The 12659-nt window shown below is 35.8% G+C and overlaps 1 protein-coding gene and 1 long non-coding RNA gene across 2 annotated transcripts in view; one reads left to right on the forward strand and one right to left on the reverse strand.

The window, feature by feature from the left end:
* The window catches only part of LOC120635896 (gamma-aminobutyric acid receptor subunit beta-like), a 209193-nt gene that overhangs the window by 11012 nt on the left and 185522 nt on the right, over positions 1-12659 (forward strand). The window lies entirely within an intron of this gene.
* LOC120635898 lies at positions 1631-2570 on the reverse strand. The gene is made up of 2 exons (XR_005659309.1): positions 2457-2570; positions 1631-1841 (listed from the first exon to the last, which is right to left on the reverse strand). It is a non-coding gene; the product is annotated as an uncharacterized LOC120635898 (long non-coding RNA).

Raw genomic sequence — 12659 nt, forward strand, 5'->3', positions numbered from 1 at the left:
AAGAGATTTGCTCATATAAGCTATAACTTTCTCATTACCATCCAAAGTTTGCGTAAGCACAGCTCCTAAGCCAAAATCACTTGCGTCTGCGTGGACTTCGAATGGTTTTGAATAATCAGGGCAGGAAAGTACTGGTGCAGTCACTAGACATTCTTTAAGTTTTTTAAACGAACTCTCTGCTTCAGGTGTCCAACAGAAGGATGGAGCATTTTTCTTTTGAGATGTTAGCTTATTTAAAGGTGAGGCCAAAGCGCTAAAATTAGGTATAAATCTTCGGTACCACGATGCGGTACCGAGAAATCTTCTCACTTCTTTACGGTTGCCTGGTGTTTTATAATTAAGTATTGCTTCAATTTTTGTTGGATCAGCATGAAGTCCTTTGCAGTCTACTACATAACCTAAATAATTGAGTTTATTTCTAAAAAATTTACTTTTTTAAAAATTTATAGTTAGATTAGCGATCTTAAGTTTATTTAGAACACGTTTTAATAAGGCGATATGCTCTTCAAATGTAGGTGAGATTACTATTATATCGTCAACAAAAACGAACACCATGTGTTCAAATTCTGGGCCATAGAAAAGAGTATCTACAAGCCTTTGTTGAGTAGCTGGTGCATTAGTAAGACCGAAAGGCATTGACTTAAACTGAAATGTACCACGAGATGGTATATAAAAGGCAGTTTTACATCGGTCTTCTTCCTTAATTAGGATTTGCCAGAAGCTCTTAGATAGGTCCAAACTAGAGAGATATTTAGCATCACGAAGGTTATCAAGTATATCTGATATATAGGGTAAACTGTAGGCATCCTTTTTCGTAACTGCATTTAATTTTCTACTATCCAAACAAAATCGAAGTTCTCCATTTTTTTTTGGAGTTAGCAGTACGGGAGATAACCACTGGCTTTCACATGGTTCAACGACGTCATCCTGAAACATCTCATCAAGTTGGCGACTTAAAATGCGTTGTTTCTCTGGAGACATCCTGTAATATCTTTGACGAATGGGGGCAGCATCCCCAGTGTCAATCGTATGAGTTATAAGAGAGGTTCTACCTAAACCACGCGTTTCATATGAAATTTCTTTAAATTGGTCGATAATAACATTAGCCGTTCGTCTTTGGATTTCCGTTAGACTATCGTAAGAACAAAGACGATCATTTTTATCGGTTATAGTTTTTACCAGAGTGGAATTGGGCCTTTCTACCATTTGGACAGCATCCAAGTTATTTGGGAAAATATTAAATGTTTTCCAAAAGTCCATACCTAGTATCAATGAATTTTTAATTTCTGGAACTATATAAATGAGTAAATTGTTAGTTTTATTTTTAAAGGTAATCGGTAATAGCGCTACGCCTGTAGGAATTAATTTTTGTCCACCAGCCGCTGTAAAAACTATATTGCTCGGACATTCTTGAATTTTAGCGTTAGTGTCTGTCAGTTGCTCATGAGCTCTATTACCTAATATAGACACTGAAGATCCAGTGTCCAATAATCCTATCATATCATGCTTGTTTGCAATACTTACTGTTACGTAGGGTCTAGAAAATCCACAAAACCAGACATTTCACTAATTGGGCCCCACGTTGGGCGCCATATGTTACACTTTGGTTTATTTAATGAAACAACGTAAGCTAGATAGTATTACAGATTATTTATTGGCACAACAGGATTTCTACCATTTACTTAATATATAAGAATTTAGGTGGGTTCTCGCACACTCATAGGATTCCCGTATCCGGCACTTAACACCACTTAACTTGCACTGTTGCGGAGAGTAGATGGAACGTAGAGGACCAACAAGACAGCCGAAGTATTATTCCGCAGCAGTAGGTGGGAAAAACCCTGAAATCCACAAAACCAGACATTTCACTAATTGTCTGATTTTGCAACTCGACTGCAACATCGCTACTGACTATTGATGTGACAATCTCAAGCATAGCAAGTGTCAAGCAAAGATCTAGATGAGGCAGTCCAGGCAAAATCAACAGGAATATAGAACAATTCGTTTTAGGTTAATACAATGATTGATATGTAGGAATATTGATTATAAATTACACAGTTGTAGGAATGTTGTTCTATTAACAAATACCGAACTACTCAATTAGGCATTTATTAATTATTATATATTTTAGGTAATCAGTGCTTACATTTTATTCTATTAGGCTGTGGTAATCAGAAGGGTTACTTTAGCATAAGGCAGCGTAATTTCAATTAGCAATTTAGCGAAGAACACAGTACACCCTTATGGTTACGTATAATGACTCAATAACTATAACTAATTACTATTAACTGAATTACTTATTAAAAAAGAGTTTAATATTATAATGTTGACAAATAACAAAAGACTAAAGGCGAACAGTAGGCAAGTGAAGGTAAGCATTATAATGTTATGTTCGTTTGTAGCATGGAAAATTCTTGATATTAACTTAACTTAATCTTAGATCTTACAACACTTACCCAATCCGGGGTTATTTAGCACTATACTAAGGGCACAAGACTTCACACGAACTAATTATTATCAAGTTCAATTTGTATGTATTTGGTAGGAAGATTATAATTAACGTGTCCACCTCAGCCGTGAATCGCGATTACTTATGCACACTCGTACTCCCCTCTGCGCGGGAGTGCGCGAGTTGCGCGGGGGAAGGGTCGTAGCCGGAGTGTTACACTCTCTTCCTACTTCTTTTTGATCGGACTGTAGTGAAGCCGCCCTCAGCACCACCTGACGGTATTGCTGGCGGCGACCTCAGTAGGTCCTCTTCATCCCTCACGTGAAGGGTACTAAAAAAATTCTTTTGGAGGTTCAGAACCGAGCCTCCAATTTGTGACAAACATTTCTGCGAATCATTGACCTCCCCAGAATACGAGGGGCAGCCTGAGGCGGCTGTTCGGAACGATAACGGCCGATCAGTCGCCTCAGCGAGGGATTCTCCACTCCCGGAAGCGGTAGTGGTACCCTCCTGGGGTAGTCCATAATTATTTTTGTTCGCGTCCATTTTGTTACCATTTATCAGGAAGAAGAATAAACATTGTGTCTATTTGTGTATTTCGCCAAATCGAAAGTGCATTAAACGTTAACTACGTGAACTAACACGCTTAAACAAACCAGTGTCAAATAGTTGCAAATGATAAAATAACATCACAAAGCTATCAGAATACTGTCGTGAAAGTGAAAGAAATTGCATTAAATAGCAATTATTTTATAATTTGTGCTTAATTAACTCAATTACTTATTTGGGGGTTTACAAGACGTGAGGGTTGAAGCAAAATAAATTATATTAATACTGACGCGGCGTTGCCTCAACTAATTGCCGCCTTAGTCTGATGCACAATTTCAGACCAGTTAACGTTTGGCTGGCGCAGCGCGCGGGATGTCAACATGAACTCAATGTCCGCGAGATCAAAACCGGTCACCGCATAGCAATCTGGTTTTTTCCATTTTTAATTCTAATTGTATTAACAATATTTTACAAACAGTCCAGAAATCATTTAGTAGTTGAAAAATCTAAAGATATTAAAATGGCTAACTCTTCAAAAACTGATAAGTCATACGAGTGCTGCCTGCAGTCGCTCATCAGTACTTACTTAGACTTATCATTAGATCTTTTGTCCACTTGGCTGTGCCCTACGTGTAATCGTCCCCGTCCTGGTGCTGATAATACAAATACTCCGATTCTTGCTCTGTCTGGCAATGACATAATTCAGGTGGTAATTATGAAACGAATAGGAATGTTACCAAGGGAACTAAACGAAAAAAATCTCAATTGTCTGACAGTGACTCCGGTGCGCCTTGTGATCTAACATTAGAAGATGTACGTCAGGTTGTAAGAGAGGAGTTCAAAGCTTTGCTTGATGCTTTTAAAAATAACATAATGTCTCAATTTGACGCTAAATTACGGGAAATATCTGATCATATCACTCAAGTTACTGATTCTATATCTTTTATGGAGCATCAACATGAAGAGTTGAAGAAAGAAGTTCAAATTAAAATTAAGAGTATTGACTCATTGGAAAAGGAAAATAAGATTATGCAAAGTAAGATAAGCGATATAAGTACTAGATTATCCCAGTTGGAGCAGCATTCGCGAGCAAACAATGTAGAAATTCAATGCCTTCCTGAACATCGTAATGAAAATTTATTATAATCTAACATGCTAATAATAGTGTGTGTGTGTGTGTGTGTGTGTGTGTGTGTGTGTGTGTGAGTGTGTGTATGTGTGAGTGTGTGTATGTTAGTATGTATATGTGTGGAGGTGTGGGTGTGTGTGTCATTAGTGTGTGTGTGGTTGTGTGGTTGCGTGTATGTATAGAGTCTCTAGAAACATACTTGACGTTTCAAAAATGCTTATATTATGCCTACTTGAAATATATGAATTTTGAATAATAAGTGCTTGCGTGTGTGTGTCTGTGTGTTTATCAACTAAATTTGCAAATTCAATAATTCTTCGGTATCTTCGTAATTTAACTTGTTTAGCCAAATAGTTAATGCAGTCTTGCATTGAAATAGCTGCATATCGTATAATTTTAGGGTTTTATTTAGTTTGTTATATAGGTAAATTAATCGACTATTAAATTGTCTACTGGCAAATTTAGTATTACATAGAAAAGGTCTTATAACAGCGTGGTTACTTCTCCTATTTCGATGAGATTTATCATATTTATTTAACCTAAGGACTCTAACAATTGCATGAAGGATAAATAGTTGTCTAATTGTCAATATTTTTGCCGCAGTGTATAAATCATACGTTGGGTATCTATATGGTCTAAAATACATGACTTTTAAAAGGGACCTTTGTGCCCTCTCAAGGTGAATAAGTTTAGTCTTACATGCACCGCCCCACGCAGCAATACAGTATGTCAAGTTAGACTGACCTAGGGCCAAATATATGGTTTTTAATAATTTAGGTGGTAAAACATGATGTAATTTCTTGAAGATTTATTGAACGCTACACATATTTTAAATAAACTGTTCCTACGGGATGCTTTAAAAACAACAACAACCGCGTATGAGGTCACGGGCAACAACTAGTATAATATATATAGCCAAATATGAAGAACAATTATAGGGACAACCCTTTGGAAGGGTATATTCCATTTATTTATTGAAATGTAGGTACATCAAGATTGGAACATTATATAAGATTCCTTGTCCTATGTATCAAACTTTCTATTTGTTAGTGCCAATTCAGGTGTTGAATTATTATTCCTAAATATTTATAGTCCATCACTTTAACGATTTTCGGGCATTTACAACAATCAGCTACTCGCGGATTAGGACAGGAGTGGCATTTTATGTCAAGGTCACCTGGGGGGTGGGTAGGTTTTCGTATGGAGAAAGTCATGAACTTCGTTTCAGATATATTTAAGGTCAACAGGTTCCTCTTTAGCCACGCTACAATCTCCCTTAAGCCATTCTCTGCATTATTTTTTGTTTCTTCCCACGTACCGCCATGAAAAATTAAAGCAGTGTCATCTGCATAGGAGTATACCTTACATTTATAGCTGTTAGGAAAGGGTCATTTATATATATTAAGAACAGTGTATTTGATGCATCATGGCTGGACGTATTACCAATCCTTACCCTCTGTTTTCTGTTTTTAGGTAGCTCTCAAAAAGATTAAAAGGAGTACCTCTGATTCCGATGTTGTAAAGTTTGTCTAATAGTATGGGAACTGAGACGGCGTCGAAGGCTTTGGTCAGATCCAGAAACACCCCCATGCATTTCTGACCCCTGTCAAGTCTCGTCACAACTTCATCTGTAAGATAAAAATAACAGCGTCTTCAGTAGAAATACCCTTTCTGAATCCATATTGAAAATCAGAGATAATGTTAAAGTCTTGTAAATATTTAGTCAGTCTTAAATTTATAAGGAAATAAAATAGGTAATAGGGAAATTGCCCTATAATTGTCTACTACGCCCTTATTACCCCCTTTATGGATTGGGTGAATTAAGGACAGCTTAAAAGCGTCAGGAAAAATGCCTTCCTGAAAACAAATATTGTAAAGAAAGGTTAACGGGGACAACGAGATGTTTTACTGATTTCACAAACTTAGAAGATACATTATCCCATCCAGACGCGCTACTACTCTTAAGGTTTGATATTATAGAATTAATTTCAGTTTCATCGGTACGAATAAGGCCAAAGGACTTAAGTGGAGCACCAAACGGAGTGTTCATAGGTGTGGTTTTGTACTTTGATTGCTCATTTATTTTATTTTCTGGCAGTTTTTTACCCACGGTAGAAAAATAATCATTTATAAAGTTCAACGATTCATATTCTGAAGATTTTATATTTAATAGTTCAGCACTATGCTTTTTGTTTTTAGATATATTGGCAACAGATTTGATATTTTTCCATAGTTCCGCAGGATGTTTGATAGATTTCTTAATTTCGTTGCGTTCGTAGTGTCTTTTGATTTTTTTTAAAATCTTGTTACAAAAGTTTCTATAACGTGTAAATGTAGTTTTCAGAATCATATCATCAGGATTTTTCTTTAGCTTATCACACACATCAACCGATAGACGTCCACTGCTGGACATAGGTCTTTTGTAGGGAGTTCCAAGTTCCACGATTCTGAGCCGCTTGGATCCAACGGCTACCTGCGACGCGCTTAATGTCGTCTGTCCACCTCGTTGGGGGTCGACCAACGCTGCGCTTACCAGTACGGGGCTGCCATTCCAGCACCTTGGGACCCCAACGTCCATCCTTTCTCCGAACTATGTGCCCGGCCCATTGCTACTTAAGCTTCGCGACTCGTTGAGCTATGTCGGTAAATTTGGTTCTTCTACGAATCTCCACATTTCTGATATAGCTTATACTACATATTAATTCTGTTCCGAATGCATTTCATTAACCCAGGTGTAATCCAGGGCTTTATATTCCGTTTGTTTTTAGGTATTTTTACTATGATAGTGTTATCTTGGGTAACCTGGTTAAGTTGATGTATTAAATTATGTGCAATATCGTTAGGGTTGTCTAATAAAAGAAGATTATGAAGGTTTGAGTTTTGAAGTTGCTCTACAGCTGAAAGTAGATTTAATGTAGGTATAGTTTTACTACTTTTTCTATATATTGATTCCGATTGCAGTGAAATGGTAACCGCTTGGTAATCAGTTACGGATGAATTTAGGACAAAAATTTTTACTCTATTTTGGGTACGAATCATAGCGTGATCGAGACAGCTAGTTTCTCTGGTGGGATATGTATGGCCTGGGAGAATGCCATTTTCAGCAAGTGCGTTAAGGTAAACATGCCTATTTCTACCCGTACTGTCCGTTGATATATTTATGTTCATATCTCCTGTTACAATTAGATTTTTATAGTACAGTATCCTAAACCCATTAATATACTGAACACATTACGTGTACAGTATAATAATGGGTTTAGGATACTGTTGGGTTTGCCGAGGTTCTGTTCAGCGTCGGGGATGTTCGCTCAGGAGCGAATCGATGATTTTTACTCCATTATAAGGAAAAAGACGGCATCCCTCCTGACAAGGTTGCGGTCGAGCTCAAACAGCATCCTGAATATGTTAGCGGGAAAGTTTGATTCACCTATCTTGCAACACTTCATGTCGGTGCTTGTACGGTGAAGCAAATTGTATTGAATTTATCCTATAATATAATATAATTCTATAATATAATATAATTAATTAATACTAACATAGTCGTTTAAGTTGTATTACTAACAAAGGTGGACCTTAGTTGTCTTAATAAAGAGATTATTATTATTATTATAGCTTCTAAATGACTCAAGTAAAATATTTAAGGAGTCGAAAAATTGATCGGCTATTTTAAATGAGGGTGATCGATATATGGCTATCACAATAATATCATCACCAATGTCAGTTACCATGCAAGTAGCGTTTACTAAAAACTTTTGTTGAACTCTAATTTTCCTAAGAGTATTTTTGAAGTTATACTTCTTTAGGCGCGTTATGAAAAAATGACGAGAGTGAAATTTTAAGATGCGCGCGCATCTGTGACACAAAATTAACAGTATGAAGCTGTCTGCTTAACCGCTCATTAAGTCTCGAAAAAAAAGCTACCAACAAAATAGAAATTGAACCTCGATATTAGTCGCGCATGTTGGTACGCTCGTCACCTCTGATCACTGTTTTCATATTTATAATATTTATCAACATGTTTCTAGTTTATACATTTACAACACGTATTTTAGTTTCATACAAGTGCGAATTATATATGTGCTAATAAATTATATTCAGTAGTGATTTAAATTGAATATTTTAATTGATATTACTTACTATTTGTGAATATGAGTGAAAAAAATTGTGCTTATATACTTTTTCAAGTGCTCCAATATTATTGAGGTTAACTATCCGTATGTATTATTTATTTGTATTTATGTATAAATAAGATGAAATAAATAAATAATTTGTAAATTATATCAATAATTTAAACCGCTTTTTCTTAGAAAATGCCATACGACTAAATAAATAATGACTTAACAATTATACATTGTAAAGTCAACATCTCCTGAGGATGCTCCGGTGTCGGAACGAATGGGTCGCTATATTGTGGTGTCGCTAATCTTGCATTCGAAATTTGTCATAGCGGATAATGTTTGTCGTAGGTAGTGCGATAAAGCCGCCAAATTGTACCTTCTTACTATGTTATGTCTGTGACTACTTTTTTCTTGGTGTACAATAAAAGTGTACCTATACATTCTTAGATTCAGTATAATATTCTCTTTGTCAAGTCCTTTATTTGATATAGAGAGAGTTGTGAAAACAATGTAAGTCGCAGTTTCGTATTGGCGGCCATCTTGGATTAAAAATTTGTCATCGTGTATCGTGGTCTAATAGTTAAGTCGTTTTATTCGATACCCATATTGTGGGAGTAGTGAAAATATATGTTATACGCCACTTTGTGTCTTCGGCCATCTTGGAACTGAATATATTGACCAAATTACTATTTATACTTAGCCCAACGGCTAAGTCTAGCATTCAAAGGTGCAGTAGCGCCAACATTTTGGGTGCCATGCCCGTAAGTGAACAGTTAGACGGCTTATATTTTTTGTAAATATTAATTTTAGTGTGTGATTATTATTATTGAAGATATAATTCTTTTGGCGCGTTAGGGAAAATGATGAGAGTAAATTTTACGATGCGCGCGCACACTGTCACAAAAAACCGACAACCTGAAGTTAGCTGTAAGGTTTGACAGTGTACACTTTGAATTGTCAAAGTCTGCGGGCTCATTCCGGTGATTTAATTGTACAAAAATCTTAAATTTTAATGTTGAGTGAAACTTGGTTGTCCGATAACTACGAGTCCATTAGTGCCCAAATTAAATTTTGTTCATTATGTCCATTCCTTTAAATATGCATAAATATTTTTTTTGTGATACTTAAATAAACTTTATTTAACTAGATAGTGAGTTATTATAAACTTTCAAGGAATTTAATGTATTTTTTTCTATTGTTAGAGTCGTTTTTTCTACAAACGTAGAATAAGGCGAAATGTAAAATTTTTGAAAAGATTTTTATCTTGTTACGCCAAAGTATAACTTCTTACGCGTGGACATAAGTAGACACACGTTTTTTTTATATATATTGCAACACCTCCATTTTGGAGGTGTTGCAATATATATAAAGAGGATTTTAAAATGGAGACTTCCACAGTTTTTGTAGGAGTTACTTCGGGTTGTAAGCTACAGTGGGGTGGCCATATCGAGACACTAGCAAGTAAGCTCAGCTTAGCTGCTTATGCTGTCAGAAAAAATAGACAGATAAAGAAAAAGCTAGGCTTGTTTATTTTGCATACTTCCATAGTGTAATGTCGTATGGGATCTTGTTATGGGGCAGAGCTGCTGATATAGAAACTATATTTACAGAAAAGAGCTGTGCGATCGATATTCAAACTTAGATCACGCGAATCCCTTCGTGCCATATTTAAAGAAATATGTATAAGTACTTACAGTAATATGAGCGTATTAAAAGTGGAAAAGATTTTTCCTCTTACAGCCCAATCACTGCTGGCGTGCCACAGGGCGGCGTTCTATCCCCTCTTCTCTTCGCTTTATATATTAATAATGTTACCCAGCATCTCTCCTCTTCTTAACACCTTTATGCTGATGCTCTTCATCTGTATACTGCTGCGCCCTCCAATGATACTCATGTTGCTATATAATCTTAACCGTGATCTAGATAAAATTAACACTTGGAGCGAGTCGTATGGATTGAGTCTAAATCCTAATAAATCTCAGATCGCTATATTGGGTGGTCCTAAGCAAGTAGGGAAGATCGTGGCAAGTAACTTACCTCCGATCCGGCTTGGTCCTACAGTTCTGGCTGTAAGTTCAACTGTCAAAAACCTTGGCATACACATTGACTGCTCTCTAACTTGGGGGCCTCATATAGCTGTTGTAAGCCGAAAGTTATTTGTAACAATTGGATGCCTAAGGCGTTGGAAAAACTTTCTTCCTATAAAAACCTAAATCTCCTTAGCTCATTCTCTTCTCTTACCAATTTTGGATTACGCCGACTCTTCCTATTCTGACTTGTCTGATGAGCACCTCAAGAAGCTTGAACGATTGCAAAACCTTTGGATAACGTTGATTTTCGGACTACGTAAGTTTGACCACGTGTCGAAGTACAGAGCCCGGTTGAAATGGCATCCGATCAGGCTGCGCCGCAATTTACACTTACTTTCATTTCTATATTTTGTTCTATACAACCCCCATGCGCCATCTTATTTAAAGGAGCGTTTTTCCTTTCTTGGCTCTAATATTGAACAGCAAAATCTAAGATCGTGTTCTGACAATCGTTTACATATCCCTGCTAGTCACACACGATACTATAGTAATTCATTTACCCGTAAGTCCGTCAAATTGTGGAATAGCCTTCCCTCTGAAATTCGCAATTCCAAATCCCTACCCATCTCCAAAAGCAGATTGTGTTTATGAGTAGGTAGTATTAGTACAAAAGATTGTATTACTATGAGGTACATACATTTGTTTAATATATGTATATGTATATAATATATATGTTTATTTTATTATATATTTGTTTTATTAATTCTTATATGTGTATGTTATATAGTATGTAGTATATATATATTTCATTTTTTTTTTTCTCTTGCCCGTGTATGTTTCATTGTTTGCACTGTCCCTCTTGTTTTCTATTATTACTTTCACCAAGGGTTGTCTGTAAGAGATTGCTTTTGCAATAAGGCCGCCTTTGCACACAACTGTATTTAACTTTTTTGTTATTTTTTTTTTTAATTGTTTTTAATTTTACTTTTTTTTTTGTTTTCTTGTGTGTTTCTTGTATTGTTTCTAAGTTTGTGCAATAAAGTATTCTAAATTCTAAAAAAAAAATATGAGTAAGTATACCTATTTCTTTAAATCTCGCCTCGCAATATATTTATAATAATATAATCTTTATACAACATAAGTAAATTGTAAACGAAAAGTCGATATAAACAATCTAATTAATTGGCTTACTAGAAACGAACATAAATTAGTGATATCTGCATATTGTCTGGGAAAAGTACAGAAATCCTTTGTGGGGATGGGTATATGCTTTTATAACATGATACCGAAGGTAATATTAGACCTACCTTAGTTAAAACAATGTATCAAAACACATTTAACCAATCGTAGTTACTACACGATTGATGAATTCCTTAACAAGGAAGAAGGCCGCTCTCATTTCTCACAAAACAGATTTTTTTTTTAAATGAAGGCTTTAAGAGATAACTTTACACACCTACTAGAGTCATTAAAAAGGGAACTATGCGATCAATGTTATATCATGTAATACCGCTTCAATCATGTAGTAAAAAATAATTAGGGTAATTCCGGGGGGATAATAAATAAAACAATTATTTTTATCACAAACGAAACTTTAATTATATCTCTTATCAAATATTAACAAGAATTAATCGACAAGCAAAGGAAAATAAACAATCTGGCATGACCACAAAAAACCTTACGACTGGCCATCTCTCCCAGATTGTCCGGGTATAATGTTGTCTCCCAAATTGTGACGGCCCTAGGAGATGGGGAGAGATAGCCAGTAATCTCTTTCGTTTTTCCTTTGCTCTTACGTACTTTCAACTCCTTCTTTTTTAGTTGCTATAGTCAAAGCACATGTCCTCAAAATCCGTACAATTTTTATACAGCCTGAGCCATTAAAAATTACAGTGCAGCCAACCTTCGCAGAGTCGGATCTCATGATAATTCTCTCCATAGCCTCTATAGTTATGTTCTTCTTTGTCTTCGTTCTCTTTTTCAAATGTATTGCAAAGGGGAAACTTCTTCACAGCTACTGTCTGAGATGGTTTGAATTGCTTTGCTTTTCTAACAGCCTTTGTTTTCCTTATTCTTGTTTTATCTTCTTTGGTTTCTACTCTTCCCGTGTGTTTCTTTATGTGTTCACATAATCGCTTTTTATTAGCAACACCAAACGTAGAAGATGGACCCAGAGGTATCTTTTGGTTATTATTTAGTTTGAGTCTCGTTCTAATGTGATGCCAGGTAAACGACATGCACTTCAGCCATGGCTATTTTTAAATCGTCTTCCCAAACTCCTCGTAGCTTTCACTTTGAGCTCGTAGATATTGGCCACTTTGAAAATCTTGATTAATATATACGTAGCTAAAACACCGCAACAACATACAAATTATAATGCCAAC

The sequence above is a fragment of the Pararge aegeria genome, chromosome W (genome assembly GCF_905163445.1).
Source record: "Pararge aegeria chromosome W, ilParAegt1.1, whole genome shotgun sequence".
Taxonomy (NCBI): Eukaryota; Metazoa; Arthropoda; class Insecta; order Lepidoptera; family Nymphalidae; genus Pararge; species Pararge aegeria.